The sequence below is a fragment of the Phocoena phocoena genome, chromosome X (assembly GCF_963924675.1).
Source record: "Phocoena phocoena chromosome X, mPhoPho1.1, whole genome shotgun sequence".
Classification (NCBI taxonomy): Eukaryota; Metazoa; Chordata; class Mammalia; order Artiodactyla; family Phocoenidae; genus Phocoena; species Phocoena phocoena.
This window is the reverse complement of record NC_089240.1, coordinates 6823925-6841377: the sequence shown is the minus strand read 5'-3', so window position 1 is coordinate 6841377 and position 17453 is coordinate 6823925. Positions and strand designations below refer to the sequence as shown.

Sequence of the window (17453 nt, the reverse complement as noted above, 5' to 3'; positions counted from 1 at the left end):
TTAGAGTATCCATTTCAAAATGACACTGTAAATACAAGTAAGTTGAGGCTAAGTTTATTGCCAATAAACACTTTCATTAAAAAGAAGAATGGGGCTTCCCTGGTGGCGCAGCAGTTGAGAGTCCGCCTGCCGATGCAGGGGACGCGGGTTCGTGCCCCGGTCCGGGAGGATCCCACGTACCGCGGAGCAGCTGGGCCCGTGAGCCATGGCCGCTGAGCCTGCGCGTCCGGAGCCTGTGCTCCGCAATGGGAGAGGCCACAACAGTGAGAGGCCCGCGCATCACAAAAAAAAAAAAAAAAAAAAAAAGAATGATTCCTGTACCCCATACGTTGTTTAAAAAAAAAAAAACTCTATTCGTTTTAAAAAATGAGTTATGATGCACTATTGTAGAAAACATCTGCATGACCTGAAATGACAAGCAAACTAACACTCTAGACCCATCACTGAGCCCTAAGAGCCTGATTAATTCATCTGCAAGCATCGGTCTGCAATCCCGACAGGGGCCAACCCAACGGAAAGACCCCTTCAGGTGGGCATAGTGGGTGGTGTACAAACGAGAAGCATGGCCAAGTTTAGCATACTTAAAGAAATGCACTAAAGACACACTTATGTTGTTTTAAAATACATGTAAAACTCTGGTGAAAAAATAGTGTGCTTTTAGAGCACCAACAACTTGCTTAAATAATTAACGAGTGGATGTACAGCCTTACAGACACACGGAGATCATCCAATAGACACTTTACATTCTAAGACTTCAAGCAAACACATCTCATGAACCTGCATTATAAACAGTAGCCGGTTTCCTTGGATTTGGAGCCAGACAGGGTTCTTCCCCAGCCCCACAGCTCGCCAGAAGTGTGACCCTGAGCAAGAACACTCACTTCCCTCCTGGGGATGGGATGACAGGTAAAACCACCTCTCAATTAAAGGCAACCATCTGTATAACGGACACGTTCCAGCAAAGATTTCTGGTAGCTGGTGAGTTAATCAAGTCAGCATGTTTGGCTCAGACTTAAGCTCACAGCTACTGGGTGGGGTGAATGGTGTCCCCTGAAAAACTTATGTTGAAGTTGTAACTCCCAGTACTCGTGAATGTGACCTTATACAGAAATCAGGTCTTTTGCAGACAGAATCAAATTCAGATGAGGTCACACTGCACTAGGGTGGGCCTTAAATGCAATGACTGGCGTCTTCAGAAGTGAAAGGAGAGATCTGGAGACACAGACACCTGAAGGAGGCTGTGTGAAGATGACGGCAGAGACTGGAGTGATGCGGCCACAAGCCAAGGAACGCCCGGGGCCACCAGAAGCCAGGAGAGAGGCATGGAGTAGATTCTCCCTCAGAGCTTCCAAAAGGAACCGACCTTTCCAATACTTTCATTTTGAACTTCTGATCTCCTGATCTGTGAGAAAATCCATTTCTGCTGTTTCAAGACCCCCTGGTTTGTAGTAATTTGTTTACAGTAGCCAGAGGAAAGTCATACAGGATAATGATGGTATTTGGTAAATACATTTTTAAAAATACTTCTATATTAGAGATACATCCGAAAATACTCAATAACAAGATGCCTGAGATTTGCTTTAAATTATTCTAATAGAAAGAAAAAAAAACAGTGGGGGGACAGGTGACACCAGCTCATGAAATCCTGGCAGTGGGTGTAGCAGGGTGAGGGGGAATACACCAAAATATTCTATATACTTCTGTATGCTTGACAATTTCCATGTTAACAAGCTAAGAGTGTATATGTCAGACGTTAGCCGACTAGCTTCTAAACTATATATGCAACGCTGTCCCAATCTTTAACCAATGCAATCAACTTTAATATCCAATTTTACTCACGACCCTCTTTGAAACAGAAACAGCAGCAGAAAACCACGGGAACCCCAATGATTAAAGCAGCCATCACGTAGCGATGAATGGCCAGTAGTCTTCCAACTGAGTTTCTTGAAATAAAGCTGAAATTCATAAACCTCATCTCCCTATATGCTTGATCAGATAAACAGTATCACAAGCATCACGGACTTAGGTGCACTGGATAAAAAGAAGGAATTCTTTTTTCTAGGCACTAGGGCCGTAGCGCACAAACAGAACTAAGAAATGGAATCAACACGTTGAATGCCTGACCCTTTCCTAAGGCTACCCCTGCGGGGATTAGGTTCCCCTGGGGAGCATCAACAAAGAAGCATTCAGCTTATAGACCTAATGAATGCAACACGGGCAGGTCCAACAATATGACCGTCATATGAGAGATCGCACTTCAAGTGAGTACGAAAACACTGCTTCAACGTTCACTTGCTGTACTGAAGCAATAATTAAGGCTGTGAGTGTACTGGCCGGGGGCCTTCACAACACATCTCACTTGTGCAGGAGAAGCCACAGGCATCTGCTACCCGGCCTCCGACCCTCACAACCCTTGGGAAATGAAATGGTGAGCAGCATTCTGGTAACGATGCTGAAGCTTCCCTACACCTTCATTTAGCAAACGCGGGCCTGATTCTCGTAACTCCTCCTCGGGGAACACTGAGCTCACGCTTTACCCTAACTGCTCTGGAAAGAAATGAACCCGGAGGGGCAGCCCTGAGTCAGCATCCTTCAGGAGAAACCTTGGTGAAACCTACATGAAAAACGCGATGAGAAACACAGTCAGGGGGACCTCCCTGGTGGCGCAGTGGTTAAGAATCCGCCTGCCGATGCAGGGGACATGGGTTCGAGCCCTGGTCCTGGTGGCGCAGTGGTTAAGAATCCGCCTGCCGATGCAGGGGACATGGGTTCGAGCCCTGGTCCGGGAAGATCCCGCAGGCCGCGGAGCAACTAAGCCCGTGTGCCACAACTACTGAAGCCCATGAGACACAACTACTGAACCCATGTGCCGCAACTACTGAAGCCCGTGTGCCGCAACTACTGAAGCCTGTGAACCGCAACCACCGAGCCCACGCACCACAACTACTGAAGCCTGTGCGCCTACAGCCCGTGCTCCACAACAAGAGAAGTCACCGCAATGAGAAGCCCGCGCACGGCAACCAAGAGCGGCCCCCCGCTCGCCACAGCTAGAGAAAACCCACGCACAGCGACAAAGACCCAACGCAGCCAAAACTAAATAAAAATTAAAAAGGAAAAAAAGGCAACACAGTCCGGCCTTAGCTGGGCGGGCCAGGCAGCAGACCTCCACCCGCTTACAGTCAGGCCTTAGCTGGGCTGGGCCAGGCAGCAGACCTCCACCCGCTCACAAGGGTCCCTGCTCTGCTCAACAGGCAGGAGGCTTCCTTCGACTTGACCCTCACATTTCCAGCTTCCTTTCAGAATTTGGGGACATGCACAGCGGGCCAGTGTACAGGGATGTGACCCTCTCCAAGGAGACAATCCTTAGAGAGCCCTTCCTGCAGCACCACGCAAGTGGAAAGTACCCTAGGACAGGGCTTCTCAGCCTCGGCACTAGTGACGTTTGGGGATGGATGACACCGTTCTTGGGACCGTCCTGTACACTGCAGGGTGATGCGCAGCGTCCCTGGTCTCCACCCGAGAGATGAGAGGAGGACCTCCCTACCTGGGACAACCAAAAACATCTTCAGACGTTGCCAAGAGTCGCCCGGGGGGTAAAATCCCCCCTCCGTGAGAACTAGAGCCTTTGAAGGCTCCTCACTGGAGCCTAATCCTTGGAACGTTCTGGAGCAAAGTGTGAACTCTGACTCCTTTTGACGCACCCTGGTGGACAAGAAATGGTAGAACCAATCATAACACAGAGAGCACGAGAAAAGAACTTGCAGATGTGCAAGCACAAGAGTTTAACCAACTCACTCAGCTGGCCTTTGGGAAGATGAAAAAAACTGTTTCTGTGGAATGTCAGGCCTCACACGAAAGGGGTCTTTACCATTTTCACTCAGCAGGGCTGTCATTTCTAGGGACTCAAGATGGATGTGCGATAATTTCTCCAAGAGCAACAAGAACCGTAGCACTAGTAATAATGACAGGGGTTAAATCAATATGATTTTAACTAATAGCAGAGCTGGTACCAGGGAATTCCCTGACGGTCCACGGGTTAGGACTCTGTGCTTCGACTGCAGGGGGATGGCTTCAATCCCTGGTCAGGGAATTGAGATCCTGCATGCCAGACGGCACAGCCAGAAAACAAAAACAAAAAAAACGCTGGTACCAGTGTGGCTCCCTTTACTTTCATGAACCCACTTAAAAGATTCCCTCTGTCATCTCCATCTTCCCGTTCCCTTCCTCGACCTTCTGTCACTCCCAGTTGCGGAACAGTGCTCACGTCCAGTGTGTAAAATGGCTGTGGGCTCCCTCCTCTGCTGCCTTCTGGAGGGGGGAGCGGGGGGCAGGGACTAAAAGGCTGACCTGTTGAGAGGAGGTCAGAGTGTAAACCAGCTAGCAGTCCCACGCGCTCACTTCTCTTCCTGGCCGCACGGGGATCTTAACCCGCCAGAACCCCCAAATGCAACCAGCTCTTAGCGACTCACGGCCCCGTCCTTTCCTCCCTCAGCCTTGCAAGAATAAACAGGGCGTGCTTTCGAGTCCCTTCTCGGCTCACATACGGGATCTGAAAAGTCATTCTAATTATTCTGGTTCCGATTTCCAGTTCTGTCGGTAAGCATCGACGCAAGATACGTCAAGGCCAGTCCCCAGAAGACGTAAAATCGGAATCCTAGAAGCTGTGCCTTCGCTACTCCACAGGCAGGTGTCCTAAAGCCCCTTTCACACCAAATTTAAGACTGGAGCTTGCGACGAATGCCTGGGCGGGCTTCCCAACGCGTCGACCGTGGAGATACGGTCCGCAAAGTTCAGCTCCGTCACAGCTTCTTGCATCACGTTGCTGCGGAGATGGATTCTGTTATAACAAGACGCCTCAATTCTCTGCTGAAAAGGAATTTATCTGACACCGCCCTCCCTCTCTCTGTGGTTTTATTTTCCATGCTTGGCACACAGAGTAACTCATACATTCACAAATACTTAGGGGAAAATAAATAAATAAATAAACTGCCTGGAACTGTAACCAAACGCCTGCTAGTCTTTGCTTTCAGGAATTTTACATTAAATAGGATCCAAAATCCCCCTGGGGTTTCAAGTTTGCCAGAGAGCTTATTTTTGTGAATGATTTCAACTTAACGTCTAGGATAACTGTCTTATTAAATTGCTGGCACATCTGTCCCGCTTAAATCTATGGTTTCTGCAAACAGGATAAAAATGACTTCCACAGAATAGAAGCATCATGGCTTCCTTTCTTTTTTCTCTTATTATCAATGTTATCTGTTTGGCAAGCTGTCCGAGCTTCCTTAGGATGACAGAGGTCGCAACACTTTGCAGTATCCTCAAAAGAAACGGCCAATTCAGTTCCACGATGCCAGGAACGGCCTCGCTGCCAAGGCTGCCCCTGCATCCTGCCGCGGCGACCCGTTCGTGCTCGAGCACAGGACGTCGCTTGTCTGACTGCAGCATCTCGTTCCACTCTGCACCGCCGACAGAGCCCTTTTCGGCCCTGCATCGCCCAGGGCTCCTTTCCGCTTCCTCCAGCTCGGCGCGATGCGGGGCTCAGCCTCGACTCTCAAACGTGTACGTGTCACTCACGACGCCCCGCCCTTCTTGGGACCAGGGCCAGCTCCCACGACAGCAGTTTGCTTTGTGGGGGAGGGCTGGGGGTGCTGGGAGGTGGGGGGACTGCCTCCAGCTGGGGTGCGTGCTGGGGCCGTTTACTATACCCAGGAAACTTTTTTTTTTTTTTTTTTGGGCGGTGCGCGGGCCTCTCACTGTTGCGGCCTCTCCCGTCGCAGAGCACAGGCTCCGGACGCGCAGGCTCAGCGGCCATGGCTCACGGGTCCAGCCGCTCCGCGGCATGTGGGATCCTCCCGGACCGGGGCATGAACCCGTGTGCCCTGCATCGGCAGGCGGACTCCCAACCACTGCGCCACCAGGGAAGCCCCCCAGGAAACATTGTTAAGAATTCCCTCACGGCCCTTAACGAGAGGTGGATACTCCTCTGTGGTTACCCAGCGGATACGGGCTCGATATTGCCAAGACTGGCTGGCAAAAAAGCACCTTCCCAAATGCTTTCTGAGTATCTTGGAGGGGTAAGTCACCAAACCCGAAGTGACGAGGACACATCCAGGCCCTGTGGCCGTCTCCCGTCACGCTGGTGACCAGGGAGGGGCAGGGTTCCCGTAATTCAACTTGAGAGAATGCAGTGCACAGCAGGGAGGACTCTGTGGCTTCTGCCACTTTTAAAAGGACACTTGCACACCGACCCCTGACAAACGCCAGCTTCCTAGCGATACACTTAGCGGGCCAGCACACGGGAGGCGCACGCCCCACTCATCCCTCCCGCCTTGGTCTCACGGGGCTGCACACCTGCCCAGCTTCGTCCCCGTGAGCAAGCTCCACCTCGCCGTTTACAAGATGGGGCCGCAGCCGTCCGCACCACGTGGAAGGACCTGGCCAGTCTCGTGAATCTGCAGCAGGGCTTCTCCCCCAAGGCACTGGTAACATCTGGGACCAAATCACTCTGTGTGGGGGGCCGTCCTGCGCCCCACAGGGTGCAGAGCAGCATCCCTGGCCTCCAGCCACTAGATGCCAGGAGCTCCCCTGCCCCCAGCTGTGACAACCCCAAAGTGCCTCCCGACACTGCCAGATATCTGGGGAGGGGGAGGGGCAGCAAACGCAAAGTCACCTCCTTAGAGAACCACTGTTCTCAAGGGGTCAGGTATCCCCCCCCACCCCCGCCCCAGATAAAGGCCCAGGTCAGTCTGGCTCTTCTAAAGACGGATCTTGTCTCCTGCCACCACTGTGGGCCTCAGTGAACTCAGCCTTCAAATAAGGCTCCTGATCTACCCGTTCTGTCCACGAAGGGTAACCCCTGGCCACATGTGGCTCTTTAATCTTAAATGAATTAAAATGAAATAAATCTAAAATCCAGTTTCTCAGGACACTGGCCACATTTCAAATGCTCAAGACCCCCACGGGGCCAGCGGCCGCTCCGCCGGATGGCACGGGTGTGGAACGGCCCCATCTTCATCGGAAGTTCTATTGGGGGCGGCTGCCCTAGGCCATCCGCCGGCGTCCGTTACAGTTCTAACACGGCGCGCGCTCTTCTCGAAGACCTCAGGAAGAGAATGACCGGGAGGCAAATTACCACCAGGCACGATGGACGATCTAGGCTTGGAAAAATAAGAATGACTCATTTTAAAAAATGTGGTGGTGCTTCAAGATTTAAAGAATGGGAATTTCTACAAAATGACTACTGGACCCTTGGACAAGTTGGTAATTTTAAGAACTATTTTTAAAATCAGGAAGTCGAGAGAGAAGGCATTTATTCCAACTTCACATGCAATAAGTGAAGAATGTACGCACCTGGAAACTACTTAGATTGGCCTAAAAATATAGTCTGGGTTAAAGGAAAGTGGTTGAACCTACCTCATCCAAACAAGCTATGTGGACCCACTTAGACGAACTGCGGCATCTCATCATGTTACCCAACCTTTCCTGAGGAGCCTGCTCCCAGTTTTGTGCTGCTGGAGTCGTCCAGGTCCATCTACAAACCTGTTTCAATACTGCACCGCCTTCAGCAGGCCTGGTATCTGCCCAAATGCACAGCACACGGCGTCCGAGTGATTCCCGGGTACAGCGCGCTCATCACGGGCCCCGGTTTACCCAGCACACGGCGTCCGAGTGACTCCTGGGTGCGGCGCGCTCATCACGGGCCCCGGTTTGTCCCAACCCAGGGAAGGACACAACACCTTCCAAACTTCAAAGAGCCCTGTTGTGCTATACTTTGGGGGACGGGCAGGTGCTAAAAGACAAACACACATTTACAAAGATACTTATCTTAAAAATCCTTAACTTGGAAAACTGTACACTTTCACCTTACAAACCTCCCTTTATTAGCGGGTTGGCCAAAAGCTTTGCTCAGGGTTTTCCGTAACCTCTTATGCAACATCTAACATCTTTCTGGCCAATCCAATATTTTGAGAGCGAATGGTTCACTGGGTCGCTTTGATCTTACTTTTGCACGCAACCCTACAAAACCCTGGACTGGAATGTTCACGGTAGCATGATTCCCGTGGTCAAACTGTGGAAACGACCCATGCCCATCAACTGATGGATGGATGGACAAAACAGCGTCTAGCCCCACAATGACATCGTGTTATTTGGCTGTAAAGAGGAATGAAGCACTGACGCATGCTACAGCACACACGAAATCTTGAACACATGAAGCAAAGTGAAAGAAACAAGTCACAAAAGGCCACGTATCATATGACTCCATTTATACGCGAAGTCCAGAACAGGCAAATCCACGGGGACGGAAAGCAGATCTGCAGTTGCCAGGGGCTGGGGAGAGCGAGGAAGAGATGGGGAGTGGCTGCTAAGGGGTATGGGGTTTCTTTTGGGGGTACTGGAAATACTCTAAAATTAGATTGTGGTGACGGCGGTACAGCTCTGTGAATACCCTAAACACGATCAAATCATACACTTCAAGGGGGTGAATTTGATGGACATGAATTTTACCGCAATAAAGCTGCTGGAAAACGTGGCTTTGGCTGACGTGCCTGCAAGCCATCCAGCCTGGGCGATGAATCACAAATGCACTAACACAGCTCCTTCCTGCTCTGAGACAGTGGAGGCAGTCAGCAAGCAGAGGATGTTTCCACTCTAGGGAAGTGTGTGTATGTGGGGAGTGGGGGGGGGCAGGGGCACTCACTTTTGATAATCACTTCTGCAGTATCAACAGAAGGGAACACTTTCACAATCGTTTCTGCACTTTCTCCAAGGAACAATCTTTCTTGCTGGGGGACAGTGGACACACGGGGCAGGAAGTCTGTCCCAGCCACGACTCTGGGATTCCAAAAGCGATTCCAAAATGCAGTAACTCAGCTGCCATTCCCAAAATCCCTGCACGGCCCGGTACACCCCACTCCGTTCGTCCTGCAGGCGCTGCAGTCCTGTCGATGGAGTCCTGTGACACCGGGAGGGGCGCCCGCTCGCCAAGCCTCGCGTGCACCCTATCTGGATGACACGGAGCCTGTGGTGCGGACACTCCTCAACCTCCAGAGACTAAATGGACGTGAGAACTTGCTTTAGCCACTGGGACCTCAAAGCCTCCTGGGGGTGCGGAGCAGCTCTGCCCATGCCCGGGCTACTACACGAAGGAGGCATCTCACTCTTCTCTCAAAGGGAGCCCACGGCTGCAGCATCACAGCATCAGGAGCAAACCAGAGAAGACACAGCGCAAGAAACAGATCCCTGACAGGGTGATGTATTTTGTGGCAAATCAGGTCACGCCAGCCCTTGCTGGCCACAGTCCGGAATTTCTTTATTCACAGTTCAAGAACTCACCACAGCTGCAGAGTTTACAGGTTTTGAGAGCCATAAATCCACCTGCTCCCTGCTTATCTGAATTTCATACAAGATTAATATTCTACCTACATCCACTGACAAAGACAAATAGCTACAGAACGCAAAGTGACAATATTCTACGTCAGTAAACACTGTGACAAGAGTCAGCTGAAAACACACTGGCAGCTTAGACTTGGTGGTTTAGAGGAGCATGTTTTGTAAACCAAACACTATGTGGTCACACAGAAAAATGTCTTCAAAGTGGACGGAGGTCTTTCCTGGTGGCACAGTGGTTAAGAATCCGCCTGCCGAGGCAGGGGACACGGGTTCAAGCCCTGGTCCGGGAAGGTCCAACATGCATCCCACAGGCAGAGCAACTAAGCCCGTGCGCCACAACTACTGAGCCTGCGCTCTAGAGCCCCTGAGCCACAACTACTGAGCCTGCACTCTAGAGCCCATGAGCCACAACTACTGAGCCCAAGAGCCACAACTAGTGAAGCTCGCATGCGTGGAGCCCATGCTCCGCAACAAGAGAAGCCACCACAAAGAGAAACCCGTGCACTGCAACAAAGAGTTGCCCCTGCTCTCCACAACTAGAGAAAGCCTGTGTGCAGCAACGAAGACCCAACGCAGCCAAAAATAAATAAATAAATACATTAAAAAAAAAAACTTAGGGCTCCCCTGGTGGTGCAGTAGTTGAGAGTCCACCTGCCGATGCAGGGGACGCGGGTTCGTGCCCCGGTCCGGGAAGATCCCACGTGCCGTGGAGCGGCTGGGCCCGTGAGCCATGGCCGCTGAGCCTGCATGTCTGGAGCCTGTGTTCCGCAATGGGAGAGGCTGCAACAGTGAGAGGCCCGCGTACCACCAAAAAAAAAAGAGAGAGAGCACGGTGGGACGTGGGCTGGCACAGGGTGCCATTCTGAACACTTCTGCTACCCACCAAAATACTTCTTCTATTGCTCTCTCCTTTGGAAGGGAACGAGGCAGGTGGGATGAACATATAAGCTCATCTCAGAAGGCAGTTCCTACATCAATCAGCAGAGAAATGTGTTAAGGGCACTTGAGGAAGAGTACAAGGAAGATTCTGGAGTGTTCCGTGTGAGTACCTCATCATTTCCCCACACACCGCCTGGAACACTTTCTATGTCTAAACAGTGGTCACAAGTCAGACATAAAGGGACCCGACTTTAAGATAGTTCTTTGTAAACCATTCAACTATCCATCGATGGGGGAAGGGATAAACAAACTATGGCACACACACACACAATGGAACATTATTCAGACACAAAACGGGAAACGGTTCTGACACATGCTACACCATCGCTGAACTGTGAGGACATTTCACTGGGTGAAATTAACCAGGTACGAAAGGACAAATCTTATATGATTCCACTTATATGAGGTCCTTAGAACAGTCAAGTTCAGAGACATAAAGAAGAACAGTGGGTGCCACGGGCTGGGAGAGGGGACTAGAGGGTTGCTTAATGAGTGTAGGGTGTTAATTTGGGAAGATGAAAAAAGCTCTGCACGTGGGTGGTTGCACAACAGTGTCAACATATTTAGCGACACCGAACTGTGCGCTTAAAAATGGTTAAGATGGGAAATAAAACCGTCACCTATGGGGAACAATGGTTAGGATGGTAAATTATATGTTACGCATATTATCACACTATAGAAAATAATCCCTTGTCAATGGGACTTAAACAGCTATTAGGTAAAGGCATGAACTTTCAGTTACAGTCTTGTGGAGGACTATTTTCATGTCGGGGGTTCCCTTACAAATTTGCTAATTGGGCACAGAGGAATCTTATAAAAGTAGGAACTTGGGGACTTCCCTGGTGGTCCAGAGGTTAAGACTCCAAGCTTCCACTGCAGGAAGCGCAGGTTGGATCCCTGGTCGGGGAACTAAGATCCCGCATGCCTCGTGGTGCAGCCAATCAATCAATCCATCAATCCATAAGTAGGAACTTGGAGGATCCCACAATTTTTTTTTCTGATGGCCGTGCAACACGCCTTGTGGGATCTTTGTTCCCCAACCGGGGGTCGAACCTGGGCCCTGGGCAGTGAAAGCGCCGTGTCGTAACCACTGGACCACCAGGAAATTCCCCGCAATTATTCTAAGTAATAAGATCTAGAATTATTACTGACCATAAAAAAAAAAATTATGCAAACTTTCTAACAGACTATAAATTAAATGAAGTGAATTGATGCCTATGAATTTACACATACCATCACATTGTCAAAAATGTATTTCTTCCTGCAAAGGAAAACAGAATTTAGGAACAGAAATCCAAGCATATTCTTTTCGAAAAGTATAGTCATACTGAGTATTCGTGACATCGTAGGAGGATCAAAAGCTCCTGACCATGGCGCTTCAGAGTAAATGCCGACAGCCACTAAACTACTATGAAAGAAGACAGAGGGCGATATTCAACACGTGCCAAGTTTTGGGCCAACTCCCAAGCAGTCAAGCTCATACTACTGACATCTGGGGCCAGATAATCCTTTGGTGTGCGACGGGGTGCAGGAGACTGTCCTGTCCATTGTGGGATGTTTGGCAGCATCCCTTGACACCAGTATCACACACACCCCCAGTCAAATCAATCAAATATGACCATCAAATATGTCTCTAGACTTTGCCAAGTGTCCCCTGGGGGTAAAAAACTGCCCCCACTTGAGAGCCACTGTCCTAAACCGAGAAAGAGATCTCTGGGAACCACCCATGTTTACAAGGAAAACCAAAAGGAAACACTAAGAAAAACAACATACTTTGATTTGGTACAAGAGCCAGAAGTAGCAACAGATGTCAGAAACGTCTCATCATTTTCGGGCCAGTTTACAACCAGAACCGACAGCCAATTTCAAGAGCTTATTCTTGAATTTAATTAATCAGAACGTAATGTCTATTTGCATCAGATTTCATCGTGCAGAAGCTCACCAGACTTTCAATCCCTCAGCTGGGACGTGGCTGCTCGCGACAGCCCTCGCCCAGCCTGTGTGGGTTTGAGAGGAAAGGAGTAGCTTCTCCGGGGAAAGCAGTTTTCCTGATAACCCGGAGGGAGGGAGTGTCTGTGGGGCTCTACCTGTGTGTTCCGGGCATTCAAGAAGACAAACGTTGTTTGAAAGAAAAGTACACTGACTAAATCTGAACCGAGGATCGGAAGGGAGGAAGGAAGGGCTGAATCACGCTATCAAACAGCACCTCATCGAGCACTTTTCATCAGCTGGAGACCACAGAAAATGCAACCGTTCTACCACATGGAATGCACGTCTTTAAATCAACGGGCTATGGTTCCGAGGGCAGCCGGGACGCTTCGTGGCTTTCGATAAGACAAATGAGCAACACCCCACTCCAGCCCATGGCACCCCAGGCCTGCTGAACAAACCCCACCCCTCCCCGGGCTGCCACCCGCACCAACTTAGTATGAAAACCCCTGCAACCGGTTTGGTGTTTAACACAACGGTCCACCCAGATGAGATCCACAAAAGATACTGTTTTGTCCCTGTTACTGTGTCCAGTTCTAATTAATTCTAACAGGAAACTCTCCGGGCTCCAGGGAACCACTTCTCTCAGAGCCAGGGCTCCTTTTAATGACAGCTACTGGGCTCATTTGAGCCCTTCTTGGATTTTATGAATAGAAAGGAATTGGTGAGAACTGGTCACCCATTCCAGTTACTAGGAACCCCCTACCAAAAAAAAGGAAGAAAGAAAAAAAAAAAAAGAACAGCAGAGAAAAATGAGAAAGCAGAAGGCAGGTGCTTAGAATAAGCGACACGCATGTGCGCGCACACACGCACACACGTGCACGCACACACACGCGCACACACGCACACACGTGCACGCACACACACGCACACACAGAACGCAGCTCCAGAGCAAACACTGTGTACACCGGGGTTCTCCATCACTTCCAGACTGTGAATACGGCAGGGGAAGTGGGGAAAGGGCAGGAGGAAGAACAGGAATGTGCACTGACTCCACGTGCTCAAGACAATGTTGCACACGTTGTACCGAAACACTACGAAGCAGGGATTAACCTCCTCGTTGTACACAGAGGAAGACCGAGGCTCAGAGGATTGAAGCAGCTTCCCAGAAGGGCCAGAGGCGCGGGTGACGGAAGCAGGAGGGCTCTCCTCTCCTCCCTCTGTCCTTGCACTACAACGACAGTGACAAAGGGCAGAACAGAGGACACTACTCAGCCTCTCGCTGCCTGGATGACTGATCCAGGTGGCAGCAAGCAGCCCCTCTGAAGGCAGCTCCCGCAGACGCGCACGGGCAGCGGCTCTGGGAGCGCAGCCAGGTGGCTCTCGGCAGCACGAACATGGGAGCGTGCCCCGTGGACGGTGGCTTGGCCTTCCATCACCGCGAGAGCTGACAACGCCTGCAGGGCTTCCCCAGGTTCCCAGGTGCCTGACCCTCCACCCCGACCGCACACAGAGGTCTCCAAAGGGGGACGCAGATCAGCAGGACAGTGGGCTTAGCTCCCTCCGACGTGGGTCTCTTTCAGTCCACGAAAGGAATTCATCCCCAGCGGCGGCTCAGATCCCAGCCCTGACGCTGGCGCTCTTCTCTTTGGTGGGGGACGCGGGGTGGCTTGCTCTCCGCATCAGTCGGGCCAGGACTCGCTCCTGAGCAGCGTCCTGAAGGTGGCGAAGCCCAATGCCATCGCTGCATCTTCTGAACTCGGCAGCCCCAGCACTGCCCACACGACCTGGGGAGACCCAGGGCTGCTCTGTGCCATAGCATCCTTCTCTGGACAACAGAGGCAACAATGGCACCGACCTCGCCGGACGGCATGAGGAATAAATGGGACCTGAAAACAGCATCTGGCTCACACCGAAACCTGTGCCTGGGTGTTCACAGCAGCTCTGTTTGTCGTAGCCTCAGACTAGGGGGATCCCAAACGCCCTTCAACGAATGAGTGGATAAATACACACTGGTGTATCCAGACTGTGCAATACCAGGCAGGCGCTGGTAGTAATACACAACATCTGGGATGGATCTGAAGTGCTGGAGGCTAAGTCACTAAAGGCAGTCTCAAAAGGCCACACGTTGCATGAGTCCATTTCTGGAACATTCCTGAAAGGATGAAATTACAGAGACGGAGAAGCCAGTTGCCGCCAGGAGCTGGAGAGGGTGACCATACAGACGGGGCATACGGAGCTTTCCCCGTGCTGATGGAAGAGTTCTGCATCAGATTACCATGGGGGTTGCTCGAATCTACACGTGATCATATTTCATACACTGTCCACATGCACGCACACACGCGTGCACGCACATAAGGACTGCTAGAATCCAGATAAGGTCTGCATTTGTGTCAACAGTGCCGATGTCAAATTTCCTACTCTTGGTAAGCAGTACCTTCACGTAAGATGTTATCAGCCGGGGAAGGCGGAGGAAGGTGCTCCAGACTTCACTGTACTATTTCTGAGCCTCTTTTTGAGTCTAACATTACTTCAAAATAGAAGCCTTCAAAAATAACAGTGTGTGACCGACGGACAGATAAACAGAATGTGGTGTGTTCATACAATGGAATGTCACTCGGCAAACAAAAGGAATGCTACAAAGAAACCTGAAAACATTATGCTACGTAAAAGAGAAACCAGTCACAAAGCACACGTTATGTGATTTACTTCATTTACGTGAAACGTCCAGAATGAGCAGATCCCCAGACACTGACCGTAGACCGGTGGTGATCAGGGGCTGGGGGAGGGGGGAATGGGGAGTGACTCCTAACATGTATGAGATTCTTTGGGGAGGGATGAAAGGTTTTAAAATCAACTGTGACGGTTACACAACTCTGTGAATACACTGAAAACCACTGAATTGGTATGTGCACTCCAGATGGGTGAATTGTCAGCTGTGTGAATTATGACTCAATAAAGTTGTTAACCAAACTATGGCAATGTCTGGCACACAGTAAGGTGTTATAGAAGTATTTTGCCACGATACACTCATCCTTCTTCACCCGCGGGGGCTGGTTCTAAAGGTCACCTTTGGTGCACAAACATGGCAGCTCTAATGCTAAGAGAATCCGAATCGGTCTCCTTTAGGCACTGTGCAGACAGGGTCAAGTTCAGAGTCCTTGCCTCTTTCTGATACCTTTTCTGCCCCTCCCCCCAGTCCCCTGCATTCCACCAGGTTGGCTTATCCACTTTTCCCTAAAAAAAGAAAAAGCTTTCTTATTCCTGAGTCCTCACCCTTGCCCACAGAGTCCCCGTCTAGAACGCATTTCCTCAGTATGTATTGAAATCCCATGCAGCACCGAACCCAATCCAAGTGTCCCTTTGAAGAGAAAGGTCCAGCCTTCCTCAGCTGCTCTAGCACAGGCTAACAGACCCTTCCTAGGAATTCCCAGAGCAGGAGATGTCTGCACCACCCATGGCACACCCCATGCCCACCACGGCTTTCCGGCACCTGTGATCCCTTACCCCAAAACACAAGACACATCTCACACATCCTGGTATACTCCACAGTGCTCCAGAAGCAACAGATTCAAAGGATGGTCATCCCAGAAATAGGAGACTTTCATAAAAGGTGGTCTGAAAAGGATGCTCTTGGCGTGGGTGAGAATCAGGCCTCGCTGTAAACTGGGTGAAAGACAGCAGCCAAGATGGCAACCCCAGAACCCAGACGGCCCTGCTCTCGGTGAGTCTGGGCTCTCTCTACCCCTCACGACAGTCCACGTGGGGCTCAGACAGCAGGAAAACGCCTCCCCAGGGGCCTACAGCACAGGCCATGCTGCCTCACAATGGTGCCAAACGAGGTTTTTATGGAAAATTCTCGTTGGTCCACAAGCAGTGGATGCCTGTCTGGATGCCTGTCATTTTCCAAACACATTCTGAGAGGCACACGCGAGACAAAGGGAGCCTGTAAAAGGCGAAAGAGTCAAAAAACTCTGTTTATTGTAAATCAGCCATCTTTGGAAAACTACGTACCTGAAATGCGCATGGGCAAACACAGCAGCGACGATGCTTCCCTCGAAAGCACACACAGTTTAACAACCATCTCCCTTTCTCGCTCCTAAAATTTCTGACTTCCAGGAGCTAAATAAAATACAGGAGCTTGCTGTGAAGTGCCGACGCAGATAGAAAGCATTTTTTGGTTACCAAATCTCCTATTACCAGAAATCCTGGGAAATCCCTGTTTCCGGTACGTACAGCCGTCCAGTAACAGTTAATTTTTAAGCCCAGAAAACGTGGAGCGGTTGACAGGATATTCATTATGGAATAAGAAAGAATCCATGTTACAATTCCACTTACTCAGAGCCAAACGTAGGCAGGTCCCTTCTTCCTTCGAGGGTTTATTTTTTAGGCCTGTTCTCTGTCTTCAGTTACCTGTCAGTGAAAAAAATACCCAAAGTCAGGTAAAACACATCAACGAAGACATCTCGAATACATTCTCGACCGTTCCCGAAGCAGGCGGACTTCCGAAACAGGAGGTCTTGAGAAGCTGAAATAATAACAGCGTCAGATGGTAGACAACCACCGTAGGTGAACTGCAGGCTTATGTCTCTAGGTAAAGCACACGACGTGACTGTCCACACACACAAATCTGTTCAAAAGTCTCACTATCTGAGAACCGACTGTGATCACATCAGCAGGGCATTCCAGTCACTGAAACATCTACCCCATCTCTCATTTTCCTCTAGCATCCCCAAACACGCCAAGTGACAACACAGGTATTTCTAGATTCAACGCAACTCAGCACACGCTTACTTGAGAACGACACGGCCAGTCCTGTGGAAAGCGGAAACGCAGCTCAGGGCTGCCCCGGTTTCCGGGACACCTGAGGTCTGCCGTCATGTGACACTTACCCGGCCGGACAGTGAAAAGGGGGGATAGGGGGAATCTCAGTGAGGGGAGATCAGTGACTGTAAACTCGTCAGAAAACTCACAACGAGACCGTTTAACAGGAGAGAAGCGATGACGCTGAAACTGGTAGTGGCAGACAAGTGACCAGCAGACAAGGAACTGAGTTTACACCGGGGGCTGGGATGGAGCTCTATGAGGAGGGAGCCCTTGAATGGGAGTGAGAGTGGCCAGCAAGTGCAAATGTCCCGTGGTGAGATCGACCTTGGCGACTGGGAGCCAGGGAGGGAGGCCAGTGCACTGGGCAG

The 17453-nt window shown here is 50.5% G+C and overlaps 1 protein-coding gene across 1 annotated transcript in view; it reads right to left on the bottom strand.

Moving 5' to 3' along the window:
• Window positions 1-17453, bottom strand: part of TBL1X (transducin beta like 1 X-linked) — a 226920-nt gene that overhangs the window by 124704 nt on the left and 84763 nt on the right. Inside the window, exon 2 of the mRNA XM_065900375.1 lies at window positions 16597-16671. The gene's annotated coding sequence lies outside the window, so the exon portion shown is untranslated. The remainder of the gene's footprint in view (window positions 1-16596; window positions 16672-17453) is intronic.